Below are 17251 nucleotides of genomic sequence, written 5' to 3' on the forward strand. Positions count from 1 at the left end.
GATGTGCCTCAGATTTCAAAGATCGTTTTCATCATGTTTAAGCAACAATAATTGAATACAGTCATCTTTCAAACTTTGCAAGAAATGTTTGGTTCACCCTATTCTATTTCTCGCCCAGCTACTAGCAAATCATTGTCAAATACATGTCACTTCTGAAGAAATATCACAATGCATCTTGCATCACTAGTATATGGGGATAACTTCCATCAAACTATTTGTGACAGGTGCCACGCCCCTGATGACGTAGGCAATGACGTAGGTAATGAAGTGTATGCCCTGCCCCTAGGTTGTCAATCAATCACCGCACCTGTCATGTGTCCGTGGCTATGTGATTGATAGCCCTAAGAGCCAGCACCTGGTTGTGTGCCCGGAAATGTTCAGGTTGTCAAAGGGTTGTGAAAAATTACAACCCTAACAGTTTGCGTAGTGGGTGCTCACCCAATTTTTTTTTTTTTTTTTTACACTTAGACCGCATATAAGACTCCCATAAACGAGCAGTGTTAAGTATCGGAGTATCCTGGTCAATAAGAGCCCTTTATCACCAATATGAAGAGATACAATCCCATCCTCAGAAGGGCATCCTCCGAAGGCGACATGACAACTTTCGTTAGATATAACAACCGTCTGCCCTTGGCGTTGGACGAGGACATGCTGCCGGGAACCCCTAAAGATGCAGGTTTTGACGTTACGGGGTTTCACAGGGACCCTGACAATCGGTTTGAAAAGCTTCCCCTCAAGGATGTGCCGATGTTGATATCACCTATAAAGGGTAATGGTGGTGGTAGCGAAGCCTTGTGTCTCTGTGCAGAGGGTGGAAATAACAACATCAACATGGAAGAGGCTATGCAACCGCATAACTCGCCGGTTTATGAAGACATGGGGTTTTTGGTGACCCAGGCCCCTGAGTCTGTCGTCGTGCAGTAGCCGTGCTCAGACTCTGGTCATGCGACAATGGAACTCGACGACTCTCAAGATTTAGGAGGGGTCGCAGAGTCTTGAGAAAGTGTTGAGGTCAGTAAGAACTGTCTATAGACAATTAGCATGTCTACAGGTATTTTATGTATTCTTAACTAATAGCTGCCTTTCTTTTGAACCGTAGGAGTCATCTGCCAAAAGAAGAGCTGTGGAGGAGTTGCAACCAAAGGTTAACGCCATAAATTGTAATTGCTTTTGCTGTTTAAATCAAAGTGAAAGTTCCACAAGCCAAAACAACGAATCGTGTAAAAATGGTGTTTGTCCCTACACTGTCTCGAGCATTGAAAAGGAACCGCCGAGCATTCCCTATGCCGACTTCTGAGCTGTTAAAGGTTTTGCAGCGACGGTTGTGAAAGCTTGTGTGAAACATGACTATTATACCCTGGGTTACGGCCACAAAATTAATGTTGCGGGCCAGGAGGGCCATGAATGTCTAGACCCGTCGTATGACTCGAGAATAACCAGGCATATCTGCAGCTTGCTAGATATGTCCAAATGTATAAACTGTTAAGATGGGTTTACGGGATTTCGACTTTAAAGAAAAAATTTAAACTTGATACGATTAAAGTTTTGGCGATTGCACTCTGTGAGCTCCGATACGCGTGCGATCCGCACTCAAAGCTTGAAAGTATGCAAAGTCTGGCTGCTGCTGTTGACAGAAGTATAGTAGAAAGGATCATAAAAATACGTATGTGTGATGTTTACTTTAAAAACAGAAGAATGAATGCTTTAGCCCCGCCTAGACTATTTTAAGAATGATGAGACAACCTGATAACGTATCGTAGTTGTATTATTTAACGTTGCATACTTACTCACTTTTTAGGACAGGGGTCAGAACGATGCCACCTAAGATGGTTATGAATTACACCCTGGATACTCTTGTGTTATGAAAATGTCATATGCGTTGATCAAAGAAAGAATAGCTGAAATACAGCCTCTAACGTGGAGCCATATGCAGTTTTGTGAGCCACCAGATACGAAGCAGTGTGACAGTTCTGAGTGTGTAGCGAAGCGGCGGAGCAAAGCATATCGCCTTACACGTGGTGAATACCAGAGCGAATACAGGCAAAGGTCGATGGATTTAAGACTACACCCGACGAACGGATTATGCAAAACCCTGCAGCATGTACCGAACATTATTTCAATGATAAGGGCTTTGCACTGTCCAAGCGAGAACTGTACGAACCTTTAAACGCCGTCAGCACCCTGTGTGCTCCAAGTTATATGAGGGGTGAGAGGGCAGTCATGTCTATAGCTAATGAATTTATATCTATGAAAATAACAACACATGTGACGCTGAGGCCTATTGGCTGTCAGACCCCTCATAATGTGTGTACACAATGTTGTGTTATGTACACATAATGAAAATACCTCCAAGTGTCTGATAATGGCTTTGAACCGTGTCTGGAAACTGTAAAGTCTGCAGTGTTTATGTACTGTTACCATTTTTATGTTTAATAAAATGACCTTACACAAAACAAACATCTTTCATTTCATGGTTGCGGTGTGTGACAGCATGACAAGGGCTGTTTTAAGGAAGCTTTATTACGATACATTAGGGGTTGGAAGCTTGGGAAGAGCTGAAGATCTGTTTAGAAGGGCTTGAGTTGAAAATGAACCTGTAAACTGATCAGGGGTGAAGACATGGTTATCGGGGAAGAGGCGTATTCACTCCACAAACCAGCCAGGAGATGTTTTAAGAGGAGGGCCATAGTCGTTGGCGCGCAGCTAGATCATCAGTGGCAGGCTGACATAATCAGTCTTCAAGATCTAGCAAAGCATAAAAATGGTGCAATGTATGTATTAACAGTCATAGATGTATTGTCCAAGTACGCCTATGCAGAAGCGTTAAATGATAAAAGTGATACCAACGTCACCTCCGCCTTTAAATCTTCGCGAGAGGTCGAGTACCTCAAAAACTACAAACAGACGCTGGAAAGGAATTTTTAAACAAATCTTTTCAGAAATTATTAAAGCAGCGCGCTGTGCAGCATTTTGTAACGCACACTGAGGTAAAAGCGGCGGTTGTGGAGCATTTTAACAGAACTTTAAAATCAAAGATGAGGCGATATTTCACAGACAACAATACCTACAGATACGTGGATGTTCTACAGGCTTTTATAGATGTTTATAACGCCAGTTATCATAGGACCATCAAAATGTCTACCGTGGAGGTAACAGCTGATAATTTGTTAATGGTGTGGAGAACTGTGTATGGGAGTCGTCTCGAGGCGAAGGTCAAGAAACCTGTTTTAAAAGAAGGGGATCATGTCAGCATTTCAAAGTTGAAGGGCGTCTTCACCAAAGGCTACCAACAGACATTTAGCGATGAGATATTCATAGTGGAAAGTGTGGAGCTCAAAGAGTTGAAGGATTACAACTGGGAAATGGTAGTGGGTGTCTTTTACAACAAAGAGTTACAAAAGGTGCCCTACGATCCGAATAGGGTGCACAGGTTTGAAAACGTTCTGAAAAGGAAAGACATCGGAGATAAGAGACAGGGGCTGGTCAAATGGTGGGGGTGGCCCGAGAAATGTAACAGTTGGGTTTCGGCCAGCTCGCTGTACGGTGTGTAGGTCGCACTGTAAGCGTCGAGATGGAGACCTCACCTTTTTATATTACGCTACCATCCAGCACCTCGAAGAACATGTTCCCCGACAATCAGATTTCTAATTATACAGTGAAACTGGCTAAACCGGTAGACCTGAAGGGGTCCTGGGAGGTGGCCCTAATGGAGATACAGTACCCTGGAACATGGAATACATTTACAAAGCACAAGGCTAAATTCAATATAAAGCGCTCTCAGGACCCTTTGAGCACCCACGCAGGATTTCCTCATGGCTATTACCCAACCGTTACCTCAGTGGTTGATGGGGTCAACAAATCTATTGGCAACATTGAAACGTATAAGAACATTCATCTGGTGGCGGATAACGTTAGAAGAAAAGTGTTTCTAAAAGCCCCGGAGCTCGATACAGTGTTTAACTGTTCAGGTAAATTACAAAGGGTTTAAGGGACATGTCCCGATATTAACAGCGGATTTTACACACTTTACGTGTATAGCGACATAGTAGAACCTCAGAGGGTAGGGGATAGTTATTCGCCATTGTTGAGATGTGCTGTGAAGGGAGAAAATAACACAATGGTTAATGTACAACATCACAAACTCGACTACGTGGCAATTTCCAAAAAACATTTTGACACTATAACCATCATGGTCTACGACAATCAGTCACAGGCGGTGGCCTTTAAATATGGGAAAGTTAGGCAGTTATGATGGTCATCGTGAAAACATACAGCGATCCCTCTATGTACATGGACTATGATAGAGTTCAGGCCAGCTATGGAGGACCTCCACCCTACATTCAAGGGGCCTCTGTTATATACAGGCCGGATTGGGGGCTTTTTTCGGAGTTTGTTTAGAAGAGCCATGCCTTTCTTGAGAAGAGGGTATGAAACTGAAAAACCTCACATTAAAGCAGCTGCTACAAACATAGCCCACAACGTTGTGGGCTCTGTAACGTCGGCTGTCGGGGTGCTGTACAAGGCGTGTGCGGGTGTTAAAAGAAAGCAAAGGGCTTCGAGGCGCAGGGGCCCGCCAATGCCCTATAAAAAATAGAGGACTTCTTCAAAACGCCCACACAGAAGAAGAGTCGTAAGACGGAAGAGATCTACCAAAAAGAAGAAGAGAACACACTCTAGTGCAAATATTTTTTAAATCAACTATCATGGGCTTCATACACTGCGCCTCAGGTGTATGCGCAAAATCTGAGCTAGATTTGTTTTCTCTAAAACCTACACAGACCAGCATCGAGAACAGCTTTTTCATGGAAGTATTGCCTCTAGACGCTCTGATGCCTCTGGCGCCGATAGAGTTTTTTGTGTCGGGGTCTATGGCTATGTATTTGGATCTCAATAACACTCTGCTGCACCTCGTGTGCAAAATAACAAAAGCGAACGGCGCCAACATTGATGCCGATGCTAAAGTGCCGCTGATCGCCTGCCCTGTCTCAACCATGTTTAATCAGGTGGACATTAACCTGGGCAATTGACTCGTCATGCAAAGTAATAACATGTACGCCTACAGGGCCTACATAGAGAGTATTCTAAATTACAGTCGCGAAACCCTGGACACACAGCTTTCAGCAGGGCTCTTCTACAAAGATACTCATGTGCATTGTGAGGACACAAACCATTCAAAACAATGATTTTAAAAAAAGACAACTTTGCTGCAGGCAGTAGACAGTTTGACCTTCTGGGGCGCATACATTCAGACCTTTTCTTCCAAGATAAATTTCTCATCAACAGTATCGATCTTAAGATCAAACTCAGTGGCAACAAGGATGAGTTCCTTCTCATCAGCGGCAATGCAGAACAGTGTAAACTGGTTACTTTGTCTGCAAGCCTGTTTGTAAAGAGAGTGAAAGTGTCACCGAGCATCAGACTGGCCCACGCCGAAGCTTTACAACTAGCGAATGCCAAGTACGCCATTAAAGGAGTGGCTCTGAAGATATTCAGCATCCCCGCTGGTGCTAGATTAACGCAGCAGCCAAATCTATTTCTGGGGCAACTCCTGAATCTCATCCATCATAGGGTTTGTGGACAATACAGCTTTTAATGGTCTCTATACCTCTAACCCTTTCAACTTCATCACTACGACATCAACTAAGCCGTTTTGGTCCACGAGAGAGCTGTTATTCCTGTAAAACCATTCACCCCGAGTTTTGGAACATCCAATTTTGTCTGAGAATATAATGGTCTGGTCTCGATAACGGGGAAACACCTGCATGACTCAGGAGTCCTTGTTTCGAGAGAGGGGTATGGGACCGGCTACACGCTGTTTGCGTTCGATCTGACTCCTGACATGGAAGACGGTGACCACTACAACTTGATCAAAAACGGAAATCTAAAAGCTGGAATACGCTTTACACAGGTGCTGGCTGCTAACGTGAAAATGATTGTATTCTTTGTATTCAACAGTGTCATCCAAGTCAAACAGGCTGACAGATTATGTTTGACTATCATTAAAAGACTGTAAAATGGACATTGTGCAGACGCGTGACTTTTTAAGTAGGCATAAATACGCTAAGAAATACTTTTTAGGTGTATTTCCTATTGACGGGCTACCGGAAGAGATAGGCTCAGAAAGACCCCGTACACTCGTCTTTAACACCGATCTGCATTACAAGGGAGGTACACATTGGCAGCCCTGTTTCTGGATGTCGACAAGGTTAAAGTGTTTGACAGTTTAGCGGAGTTCCCAGAGCATAACATTTATACAAAACCGATGATCAAATATGTAAAAAAAAGCATCACCCATGGTCCAGTTTAACAAAATGTGTGTACAGGATTCTCTAGCCATCACCTCCGGGGAACACTGTATATATTTTATTAGTAAAATGCCTGAGGGCATGATGTTTAGAATTTTTTTTAATCTGTATTCCGCTGATCTAGTAAATGATGACGGTATTGTTATGAAATATGTGAATGAAAACTCAAGGACTATGTGGAGCGTTGTTAAAACAGAATGCAGTGTTTGTCAAAAGTGCAAGGCCTTGTAACATCACTATTTGTACTGATGACTGTCTAAAATAAAAACATTTTAAACACGTACACAGACTTTGCCATTTTTATTCACACACCACACATTTTAAAAAAGATGAGTGACAACTGTTGAAAAGTTAAAACAGTTTTCAGCACAAACTTTTACACGGGTAAAGAAATAAATGAAGTAAATATCTTTCGAGACGCAAACCTTTTAACAAAATTGTACAACTGTTCAAATGTTGTGATAACATTAGAGCTGTGGCCAAGTGTTCATTTTAAACATTCTCTTTTTAGACTCCATAGTTAGAGCGTCGCTGCTCCTAGACGGTCTTAGCTGCGGAAAGAAAGGCGATGACGACACGGTGGGACTCATAGTAAAAACACCAGGGGTCGGATCTTTCAAACTTTCAAGCCTTCGCCGGTGGTCGGCATTATCAATTATATTGAGGTCCATAGAGGTGCATAGGAACTGCTCCCATCTTCTAGGAGCGTTTTGGGTCGATAGTGTTTTGCTGTGCATGACACCTCTGACCAGATCGTACAAGTGTGATCCAGCAACCGTTTGTCCCTTGTAAATAAATTCACCCCGGTTGTTCCAAGAGGTCAGATCTTTAGTAGCAGCCACTTTAACGAGCAACATTTGCACTGCCCCTCTACACTTCTGACTTCTATTTTTTAAAAGGTCTTCAACAAAGGCGTCCGTGGGGGTTCTGGGTCTTGAGGCGCTACCGGGTCTGCTGGTGGCTGTTCTGTGGTGGGTGTGTACAGAGTTATATTGTTTTTTTCAGTGTTCTATTGTTTGTAATACTGTAAAAAGTTTTGAAGGGCTCCTGAGTAAAGCGCTGCTTTGTCGTGGTTTTAAATCGTTTCCGGTCAAAATGGCTTTGATCTCAGCATCAAGACGCTGCGTCTCATTTTTGCGTATGTCCCAGACGTTGGTGGTAGAAAGGCCCAACTGTTCCAGCTGTTGAGGTGGCACCAGGTACATTTTTGGGGCTTGTTCCATCAGGTCCTTGACAGGAGACCTGTAATTAGCAGTATAGCTATACCCAGCAGCGCCCCTATAAAACCTCGAGACTGTTTGACCAGTTTCTTTTTCGAAAGGAGCAATGCTCTTTTATTGCTGAGCTTCTAAATAATGTGGTGCTTCTGCTTCAGCACGAGGAACCGGTTTGTTGATATTGGGACATTACCTTGTAGGGTGTTTAGGGCTATTTTTGAAATGGCAGCCACTAAATCGTCCGAAGCTGCGCACAGGATAGCCTTTCTTTTCAGGGGGCTGGCTGTGACCAGCATTTTTAGGAGGTCTAAATTACGCCGTAGCCGGGCAGACATGGTAGCGACTTTATATTACAAGGGTTAAGGTGTAAATGATATAAAGGATTTTTTATAGGCTTTGGGGACTGTTTTAGGCGTGTAAGCAACTGGGAAGTCAGGTGGGAAAATACCAGATGGTAGTCTGTAGTCTTCTAGAGTATTAGGTTTTAAATCTACCAGCAAGTAACCGTGGGGTCTTGCAGTAGCGTTGTTAAATGCTTTCATGAAAAACGTTTTGTTTCCGGGGTACATCTGTTTAGCTATAATTGACATCTGAAACTTGTTGCGGGGATTTTTAAATAAGACCAAGTATGAGGCGTTGAGAGTTATAGAAAGACTGCTCCTACCCTTGTAAAACAAGTTCTGTACTATGTAACATATGCTTAGATTACGATGATGTGAATATTGAGTAAAAGCCCTCTCGATCTCAGGGTGGTCCCCGTCTTCGCGCATGAGATCATTCACAATGACCATGTGTACAAGGTGTTTAGGTAACAAGTCATGGTCATTGAGATTACTGGGAATATCTCCTATAAATCTGGTGTGCAGGAACTTTAGGGATAGTTCAGTGTAAAGATCTTGCCAGCAGGAATAAAGCCATACGATGTTGTTAGGGGTATGAGATAAAACACCAGTAGCATTTTCTAACAGTTTCTTTATAAAATAACTTTTACCGCTATTCGAGGGACCTGCTAAAAGGCAGGAAAACGGGTGTTGCAGTCTTGTGTCCCCGCTAAGGTCTTTTAATAACCGTACGGCAGTATTTTTTAGTCATCGGTCAGGACCCTTTTATCAAACACTACTCTTAGGGTTTTATATAACGGCTGTATTCTAATTTCCTACCTTCTTTTGGATTTTCGTGATTGTTCAATGTGTAGCACTCGTGCACCAGACCCTTCAGACTGTCAAACTGTATTTTAACCGTATTGCTAATGTTTAAAGTGATACCTTTGAGTTTCATGCAAACCTTGTTGTTTGAGGTTTTGTAACTATAGGTCGTGTGTCCGGAGGAGGTGAACTCGAGTATGTACTCATCCTTTTTGAGCTCACTGTTCAAATCCCCTAGATAATCACCTAGCGCAGGATCTTTATCACCCTCTTTATTAACAAAAATAACAGAGTCAATGTTGTGGTACAAACAACAGTCCTGAAGCTTATCCAGCAACCTGTAAATCTCTAGATGAGCATTTGTGAAGCAAGCTATGAAGACGTTTATAGTGTTACACGTTGCGGGATACTCTTTGGCATATTTCCAACATAGAAAGGCCTTCTCATTGTCGATAAATTCGCAAATGGACAGTGCAAATAGATACTTAAAAAGATAGTCTGGATCTGTGACGATGGATGTGGTTGACAAGTTGGAATGCTGTGGGAATTTTCCCCATAAGGAATTGAGACAGAGCTTAGCTAACTGACGTCTGGCGGGGTTAACCTTATTGAACGCAGGTCTCAGCATAATACCCTTGTGAACGTGGTAATCAACAATGTACTTTTGTTTTGAGGGCTCATCAGCGCACCATTCAGGATACCTCGATACCTCCTGTTTGTCTCTGAGAAACAAGATGATGTACTCAGAAAAGAGGCGGTTGTGGTGTGTGGAAAGTGCCAAATTTTCATTATTTTTCTGAGCCGGTACCCTTTCTCGAGGGCTGTTTGAACATCGATAGTACACCATGTCCCCTCCAACAGCCTTTGCTCATCACTATGTCTACACTTGCTAGTCTGTTTACTTTCAGTGTATGTTCGACATAGGGGGAACATTAGTTTGCTATTGACTCTGTACGGAAGTACCGGGAAGTAAAGCTTCTGTGGAGGGTGGATTTGACACTTAACGAAACCAAAGTACTCATCTAGGGACTTAAAGTTCCTATATATGATCCTAGGATGCCCCACCGGGTACAACTTCACCTTGTTCACAAACGGATACAGACTGGTGAAGTCGTAGTAGTGTATTTTCTCACCCTCACCAGCGACGCGGTACAGCTGTGTGGCGTTTGTACGAACTCCGAATAAGGCGTCACGGGTTTCCACTGTGCTGGAAACTGTTGGCTCTTAATGAAAACGCAGAGTTCCGCATCTTTTGTTAGCTCATCTAACCATTCGTGTTCCTAAAGGGTTCTCAGAACAAAGCAGCTGTTTTCAATATATTGCGGCTTCACCAGAGTACGACGATGAAGATGTTCAAACGTGGTGCCCTGCAGTCTATTAAACTCATGGGGTCTGTAACAATGCGGACACGCGTGGTAAAACCAACCGTTGAACTCTAAGGCAGTTGGTACCTCGTTAATGAACACATACCCGTCTAGGTAGTGACGGCCCAAACGTTATTCACTTCCCTGCAATGCGCGTTGAATGAAGATGATCTCTTTCTCTGAGACGTACAGGAGCCACTGAATAGATGGGGTGGATTAACATTTCTGTTTACTGTTATAGAAGTCAGGCAGGAGTAGAGATATTATTTCAGGTTTTAAAAAACATGTACTTATAAATAGACATTCACATGGAACCCAGCGCAATGTTCTTAAATGGGTCAACTTCTTGGGTAGAAAATACAAGGTGTCTATGAACCTAATTTCAAAGTCACAACCTTTAACAGCATCAGTTTAGAGACCTGGGTGATGAGCTCTATGGACATCTTTTCACAAATCAGGTCCCGGAGAATAACTCTGTTTGAAAGGAAAACTATTTTCACGGTTTTCATCGTACCATTGTAGAAAGCTCTCTTTTTCAGATGGCATCATGTACTCGACGCCATAACTGTTGGGCTGAGGCATAGGACCTCTGTAATTCTGATTAGCCCATGTGTTAAAAAAGTGAGGGAAATAACCTTCACCGCCTTCAAAACCAAAGGCTTTTGGCAACTTGCTCAAGTTCATGGGTAGAAAATACAAGGTGTCTATGAACCTAATTTCAAAGTCACAACCTTTAACAGCATCAGTTTAGAGCCCTGGGTGATGAGCTCTATGGCCATCTTTTCACAAATCAGGTCCCGGAGAATAAAGAACGAACCGTACGTTTTCCAATTGTGAGCCAGCACGGTATACTCGTAGTATTTCAGCTGCATGAACGTGTTGAGGAAATCCCTCACACACGACCTGCCTTCAAATTCCCAGTTTTATCGGCTGTTAGATGATGAGCGTAAATGTAGTTAGGCTGGTGCACACCCGTCTCCTGCATACACTCTATATCAATACGATATAGTCCTGTTTTTTTCTGGGGGAAGCCTTCGAGCATGTAACACTCGTGTGCGGTTCCGACTATAAAATACGCTTCACACCTGAGACATTGCATACCTTTACAATCGTGGTCAGCGGCCTTGTAGTGCCTGCAAGTCCAACAGTTCAATTTATAATCGCACTGTGCAAGACTGACATGTACGTTCAAACAGTCTTGCAACCGTCAAAACATCTTACTCTTCGAACAGTTCACCTTCTGAGAAGCGTTGTTGACGCACCCGTCCCTCTGACACATTTTACAATGCATTTCACACTGGTGTCTGATCCGATTGCTATAAATGTGGTTGCAATGCTCGCACACGTACGTGGCCCCTAGAAAGTTCCTCAGGTTCAAGATACCATAAAAGTGGTTTTCGTGATGGAGCATATAAACGGTCTTGTTTTTCACACGCTCATCGGTAGTGAAGTACTTCCAAGAACCACTGTGGTACAGAACTTTTACCATAACGGCAAAATGATTCTCAAAAAGTCCCAGGTCCCTAAAACCAACCAATCTGTTGGTTGGTATTTGGAGCGTCTCACAGGATTCTGCCGCCATGGACATAATGACGTGGTGTGAGGTAGCTCGGTCTGTCAACAAACCCGCGATGCTCGCCTCCAGGCGCATATTGGTAGCTCCTGTGTTAAAGTCGAGCAACCATCATTATTTCTTGCCGAGGACTTTACTATACATGATGCTCTTTAAGGTTCTGGAAACACTGCCTTCACGATCCCTCACAATGAGGGTGATGATTCTGAAGGTCCTGTACGCCAATAATTCAGCCTTGCTCTGTAAAAGTTTAGAAAGGTTTTCTAGAAATGTAACAGCGTCAAACACATCTCAAGACGACCGTCTGGTGAACAGAGGACTGGGAGACCCTGCCCCTGAAAACTTAGCTGGAAGAAATCGTTAGACCCTACATTGTGTAACAATCGTTCTATGAGCGTTAGTACTGCCTGGTGGATAGCTATACTCCCCTGATCGGAGGAGTTGATACAATCTAGGTTAACAAACCTAAACTCCTCATAATGCTCTGTAGCTTTAAACCACTCTACGTTGTGACTATACCATCTCACGCTCTCAAGAAACACTATGTCGGAAGTCCCAGGTTGAGGATCTATAATGGAGGGAGGGCTATTTTGGAGAGTCTAACCGTTGTTTAGGGTACCTGTATTGTTTAACCTCCGCACAGCGCATATTCTGGCTTTCTTTAATTTTCTTAATAAAAGCTGGTGCCCTTTGACGCTATCTGCCCACTTTTGCTTCTTACCGGTCCACCCGCTTTTAGGGAGTCTCCCACCGCCTATTTGAACGACCTCCGTGACACGCTCTGGAGCTGAACCCGCTGAGGACACTACTACAGGTCCCTCAGATGTATCTTCTAAGTGTTTGGGATCTTTGAATCTCCCTACTTGTCGCAGAGGGGGTTTGAAGTTTGTGACAGTCCCTGTGTTCTCACTGAAATGTATCTTTTGGGAACAGAGAGGGTCGGCTTTAGACGCTGATGGCAATATCTTTGGAACTTGAGGATGTTCTATATGATTTTTAGTTTTGATAGTGTGTTAGAAATGCAGGGATTTAGTTAGTATAGCCCCAACCTTTTGGTTATATTTGAGCCTCGTGAATGTTGGACAATTGCCCCATTGGTTGGTTTTCGGTCCTAGTCACGTCGGCATCAGCCCTATGTCCTTAGCGGATGCTTCACAGGCCTGGATCACCTTGGTTCTACAGGCTCCGGACTCTGAATTACCTCCCTCAGAACTACCCTCAGGGGTCGCTTCCATTTTCCAGCCTTCCCTGTTTTTAATGTCTTAGAGTGGAGTGACGCTTTTAGCTTTCTGACAGCCCCCTGGATGTCTTTAATGAATGTCTCCAGCACATTCCTAGGGTCTAAAATATCTAGTTTAGGGATGTCTGCTGTGTCAGCATCAGCAGCGCCTTTGTGTAGATCGGGACTCTGGGGTTCAAAAAACCAGTGCCTCAGTGTGAACACCCTGGGACTTCGGAGGCCTGAGAGTCGCAAAGAGACATGTCAAAACTATGGTTTTGACAGTCGCTTCACCCTAAGCTACTGTCTGGGTATGTTGAGACCAGTGACATTATTATTACCCTTGACACGGGGCAGGTAGGGTCGTATGCTCCAGGGGGTGTGGGAGGTGACAACAGGTCAGGGAAACTTAATTGGTTATTGTAGTAACCCAAGGCCTCTGTGGTGTAGGCATCATAGTGACTGTGTACCGGTGTTTGCCCTTGTTCAAGGTCTACACTATGCGTGGCTGCTGCTAGGGTTTCGGAACTCTCCGGACCACCCGCCAACCCTTTGAGGAGGTCAATACAGTGAAAATAAGGGGTCTGCTCCACCTGGTTTGTTTCAGGATTGCCACCCTCGGACCCTTGATTGATATTTATACATGGTTTTGGGGATACTCCCCCCCCCCCGGAAGAATGTAGGTATTATCCAGCACAGGGGGTGAACAAATTGAGAGCCCCTGGTTCTGTGCGTTTGTCTCAAAGGTAACACTCATTTTTAATAATAAGTCTAGATGACCTGTTTTTAGGACCGGCAGCACCTGCTTCTGCCTCCTATACTTCCTGAAAAGCTTGTTCACTTTTAGTTGTACGATGGGTTGGAGACACCCTTTAATGGGTTTACAATGTCCTTGTTGATGTGTGTCAGCGCTTGGTAACGCATGTTCTTCGGAGCCGTTAGAGGGTGGTTGAACTATGGAACATGCAGGTGTGTTCAAAGTGTCTTGTGTAGGCATCAGACGGATAATGGTGTTGTTGCTGTATGATGTACCTGGTTCATTTAGAGCTGCCTCACTCTCAACAGATGTTTCAAAGCTTCATGGTGATGTCCTTGAGCAGCGTCGCAGTTCGTTCAGGCTTACCCTGGTCCCCTTCAGAATGCTCTTGAGTCGTCTCTGCGGTGAATACATAAAAGTACGTATAAGAAAAATTATATGACATCACTTACGATTACCACCCCCTAGCCACATGCCCTGCACTTCTAGCTTTTTACAATACATTTTTACAGCCCTTACTACACGCACAAGGAGTAACTGTTGAGAGATAAAGATATTAGGGTTATTTTTGACTCTACCGCTGTGAAAAAATAACTGTTTTGTTCCTTAGAGGCATTCCATTCTTTGCGGATGGCCCTTCGCCAACTGCCTTAGACTTTCTTTTCTGACCCTTCTTTTTTGCGATGGGTTCTACCTTTAACTGTCCTACATGTTCCAGGTACGCTTCCATGGTGACTGTAAAGAAGAAAAAAAGACATCAGAGCCGCATTTACAATCTAATAACAGGCCTGATTCCAATAGACGTCTGAGGGTTTCAACCTATACTATTCTAATGTTAACATAACGTTTGCAACAAGTCCCTATTTTATTAACCTGCAAGAGTTGGAATAGGCGACATAGTGTTTACAGCGTCTTGATCGTCTAGGATTTGCTGCAGAGCATCCACAGCCACCTGTACTTTGGCGTTGTAACTTGTAAAAACATTTTAGAAAAATTACCAAATAAACTACCTAGGGTAAAACACTGAGGGTTGACGATGGGTCTCTAAGTTATAAAGCTCTAAATACTTGTACCTTGTTGGAAGGCTTCAGTTTGTTGAAATGTCCACCCTAGTTCTGGGATATCCTGCGTACAGACCAGACAAATTGACATTAAAATAATATCTAACGAGAGTCCTTGGTTTTAGGTCTCAACACCCTTTGACAACCTATCATTTTAAAAAACCCAGGCACAAGTCACGAGTAAAATAAGTTATAAACAATAACCGTACAGGGGGTAAAACGTTTTTAAAATAGAGACATCAAAACCCATGCTGGGCCTGGTACAACATTTGCACAGAATTCCAACATTTATTTTGACAGGCTCTAAACATAATTTACAACCTAAAAGCATTTACCGCTAGCAAAGCACTAACACATCCCAAAAAAAACCTGAAAATTGAAAATGCTATCAAAACTTTTACACCAGTATGCAAGTTGCAAGCGTTAGCTAAAGTTGCAAAAGCGGATGTAATACATTAGAAAAAGACCACATGCGCATTTCATATTAACATTGCACAATACACCTTGCACCATTAATTAAATATTACAAGAGCATGTTTCATAAACAAGTCTCAGGCACACCCTCACTTTTCAACATGGGACATTTACATGTATTAAAACAGCCCCACTGGTCAGACAGGTTGAAAACTGAGCAGAATAAAACACCACAAAACATCAGGGGTTGAACTACTTAGAATAACGTTAAAAACACTCTTGTTACATTTCAGCTTATCACACCTTAACACTCGGCGAGCGCCCAATTGATACAACACCTTTTCCCAAACAATTCTCTGGGACAACATCACTTTTCAACATAGGCAATTTACACATATTAAAACAAACCATTGGGGGTTGGTAGTTTGAACACTGCACAGAATAAAACAACACAAAACATCAACGGTTGAACTACTTAGAAAAATGTTTAAAAAACATTGTTGCTTTTGACATACTCACGCCTTACCATTATTACCCCTAAACAACATATTTTTATACATTTAGATGATTACAGTGCGCATAACATACACATGGGAAAGGTAGGGGTAAAGAAAAGACAGAAAACAGACAAATCGGGTCACATTCTAATATTTAGGATTAACAACGCAATTTTTCAATATTGTAACACAGCAGCAGCTTACTAATATTGCCCTTACCCATTTTAGGGTTAAAATATGGATGGTGCATGAAACATAGATGCACATTTTTATGTAAAAATATCTGTAATGCACCCTCTTACACAGTACCCACAGTTAAAAACAAATTAATGTTGCAGGGAGCCCTCCTGGAGGGCTCCGGACTACTGCCGGCCATCCACCCCACCACCACCCGACAACAGCAGGTTGAGCTAAGCGGAAGCTCCATACAATATTCTTGTAGCAACAGGACCATTGTGGGCCCGTTGCTGTATTTTGTATGGGACCAGGATGGTCTGATACTATTAGAATAATGTAAGGAGACGTTGCATTGATCCTAGAGTCACCGCCTTGCTCCAAGAGCATGGCGGTGACTCCAGGAGCATGGTGACGGCTCCTTACATTATTCTTATAGCAACTGGACCATCGCAGTCCAGCTGATGGTGTATTTTTATTTAAAAAGCCTCAAGGGGCCGCCGCCTTGCTCAGAGGTGAAGTGGCAACCCCTGAGGCTTTTTAAATAAAAATACGGCAGCGGTTCCACTGCTGTTGTATTTTTATTTAACAAAGCATAAGGAAGCACAACAGCGGCTCCCTTATGCTTTATTAAATGAAAATACCACAGCAGTTAGGCCAAGGTCTCCAGAGGCACCATGACTTGCAGTCCATAGCATCAAAACTATATCTTTCCTGAGTATTACAGACCAATTGTCCCTTAAACTGCTTCAAAAAACGTACACAATTGTTCTCTCCCAGATGGTATGTTAGAATATGCCAGCCCTTTTCCACGCCAGACACAGATATAATCATGTATCAATGCCATTGCATGCAGTTTTGTCCTGTTGTAATAAGCATTATGAAATGTAATTCCATATTCCCCTAACCCATAAAGTCCCATGTTAAACAGACTGCTCTCAGGAGTGTATTAATTAAATACAAGCCATAACCTGCGCAAAAACGTAATTGTAAAAATGCATTGTAAATATGTGACAGTTACTTATCAGTAGTATCTGCTGGTCTCCCCCTGCGTTCTGGGCTGCATACTTCTGGGCCATGTTAGTTGTCTTGGGGTAGGGTCCTGGAATAGCTCTGCGCTGGGTACAACTCCAAATTGGTGGGAACTTAAAATTGTCCCAGATGGGTCTGTGCACAGCATTACTGAGGTTTTTTTTATACTGATGACAACTGTTAATTATTCCCATATAATATTTTAGAGAACAATGGTTTGTGCATTTTGGGGCATATTTATACTCCGTTTGCGCCGGAATTACATGGTTTTTTTTGACGCAATTCCGACGCAAAACTAACTCCATATTTATACTTTGGCGTTAGACGCGTCTAGCGCCAAAGTCCATGGAGTTAGCGTCATTTTTTAGGGTGGACACCTACTTTGCGTTAATTATATGCAAGGTAGGCGTTCCCGTCTAAAAAATCGACTCCGAGGCATGTGCGTCGGATTTATACTCCCGGCAAAATTCACGCCCGGGAGTGGGCGGGTCAA

Source organism: Pleurodeles waltl, chromosome 8, assembly GCF_031143425.1.
Source record: "Pleurodeles waltl isolate 20211129_DDA chromosome 8, aPleWal1.hap1.20221129, whole genome shotgun sequence".
Lineage (NCBI taxonomy): Eukaryota > Metazoa > Chordata > Amphibia > Caudata > Salamandridae > Pleurodeles > Pleurodeles waltl.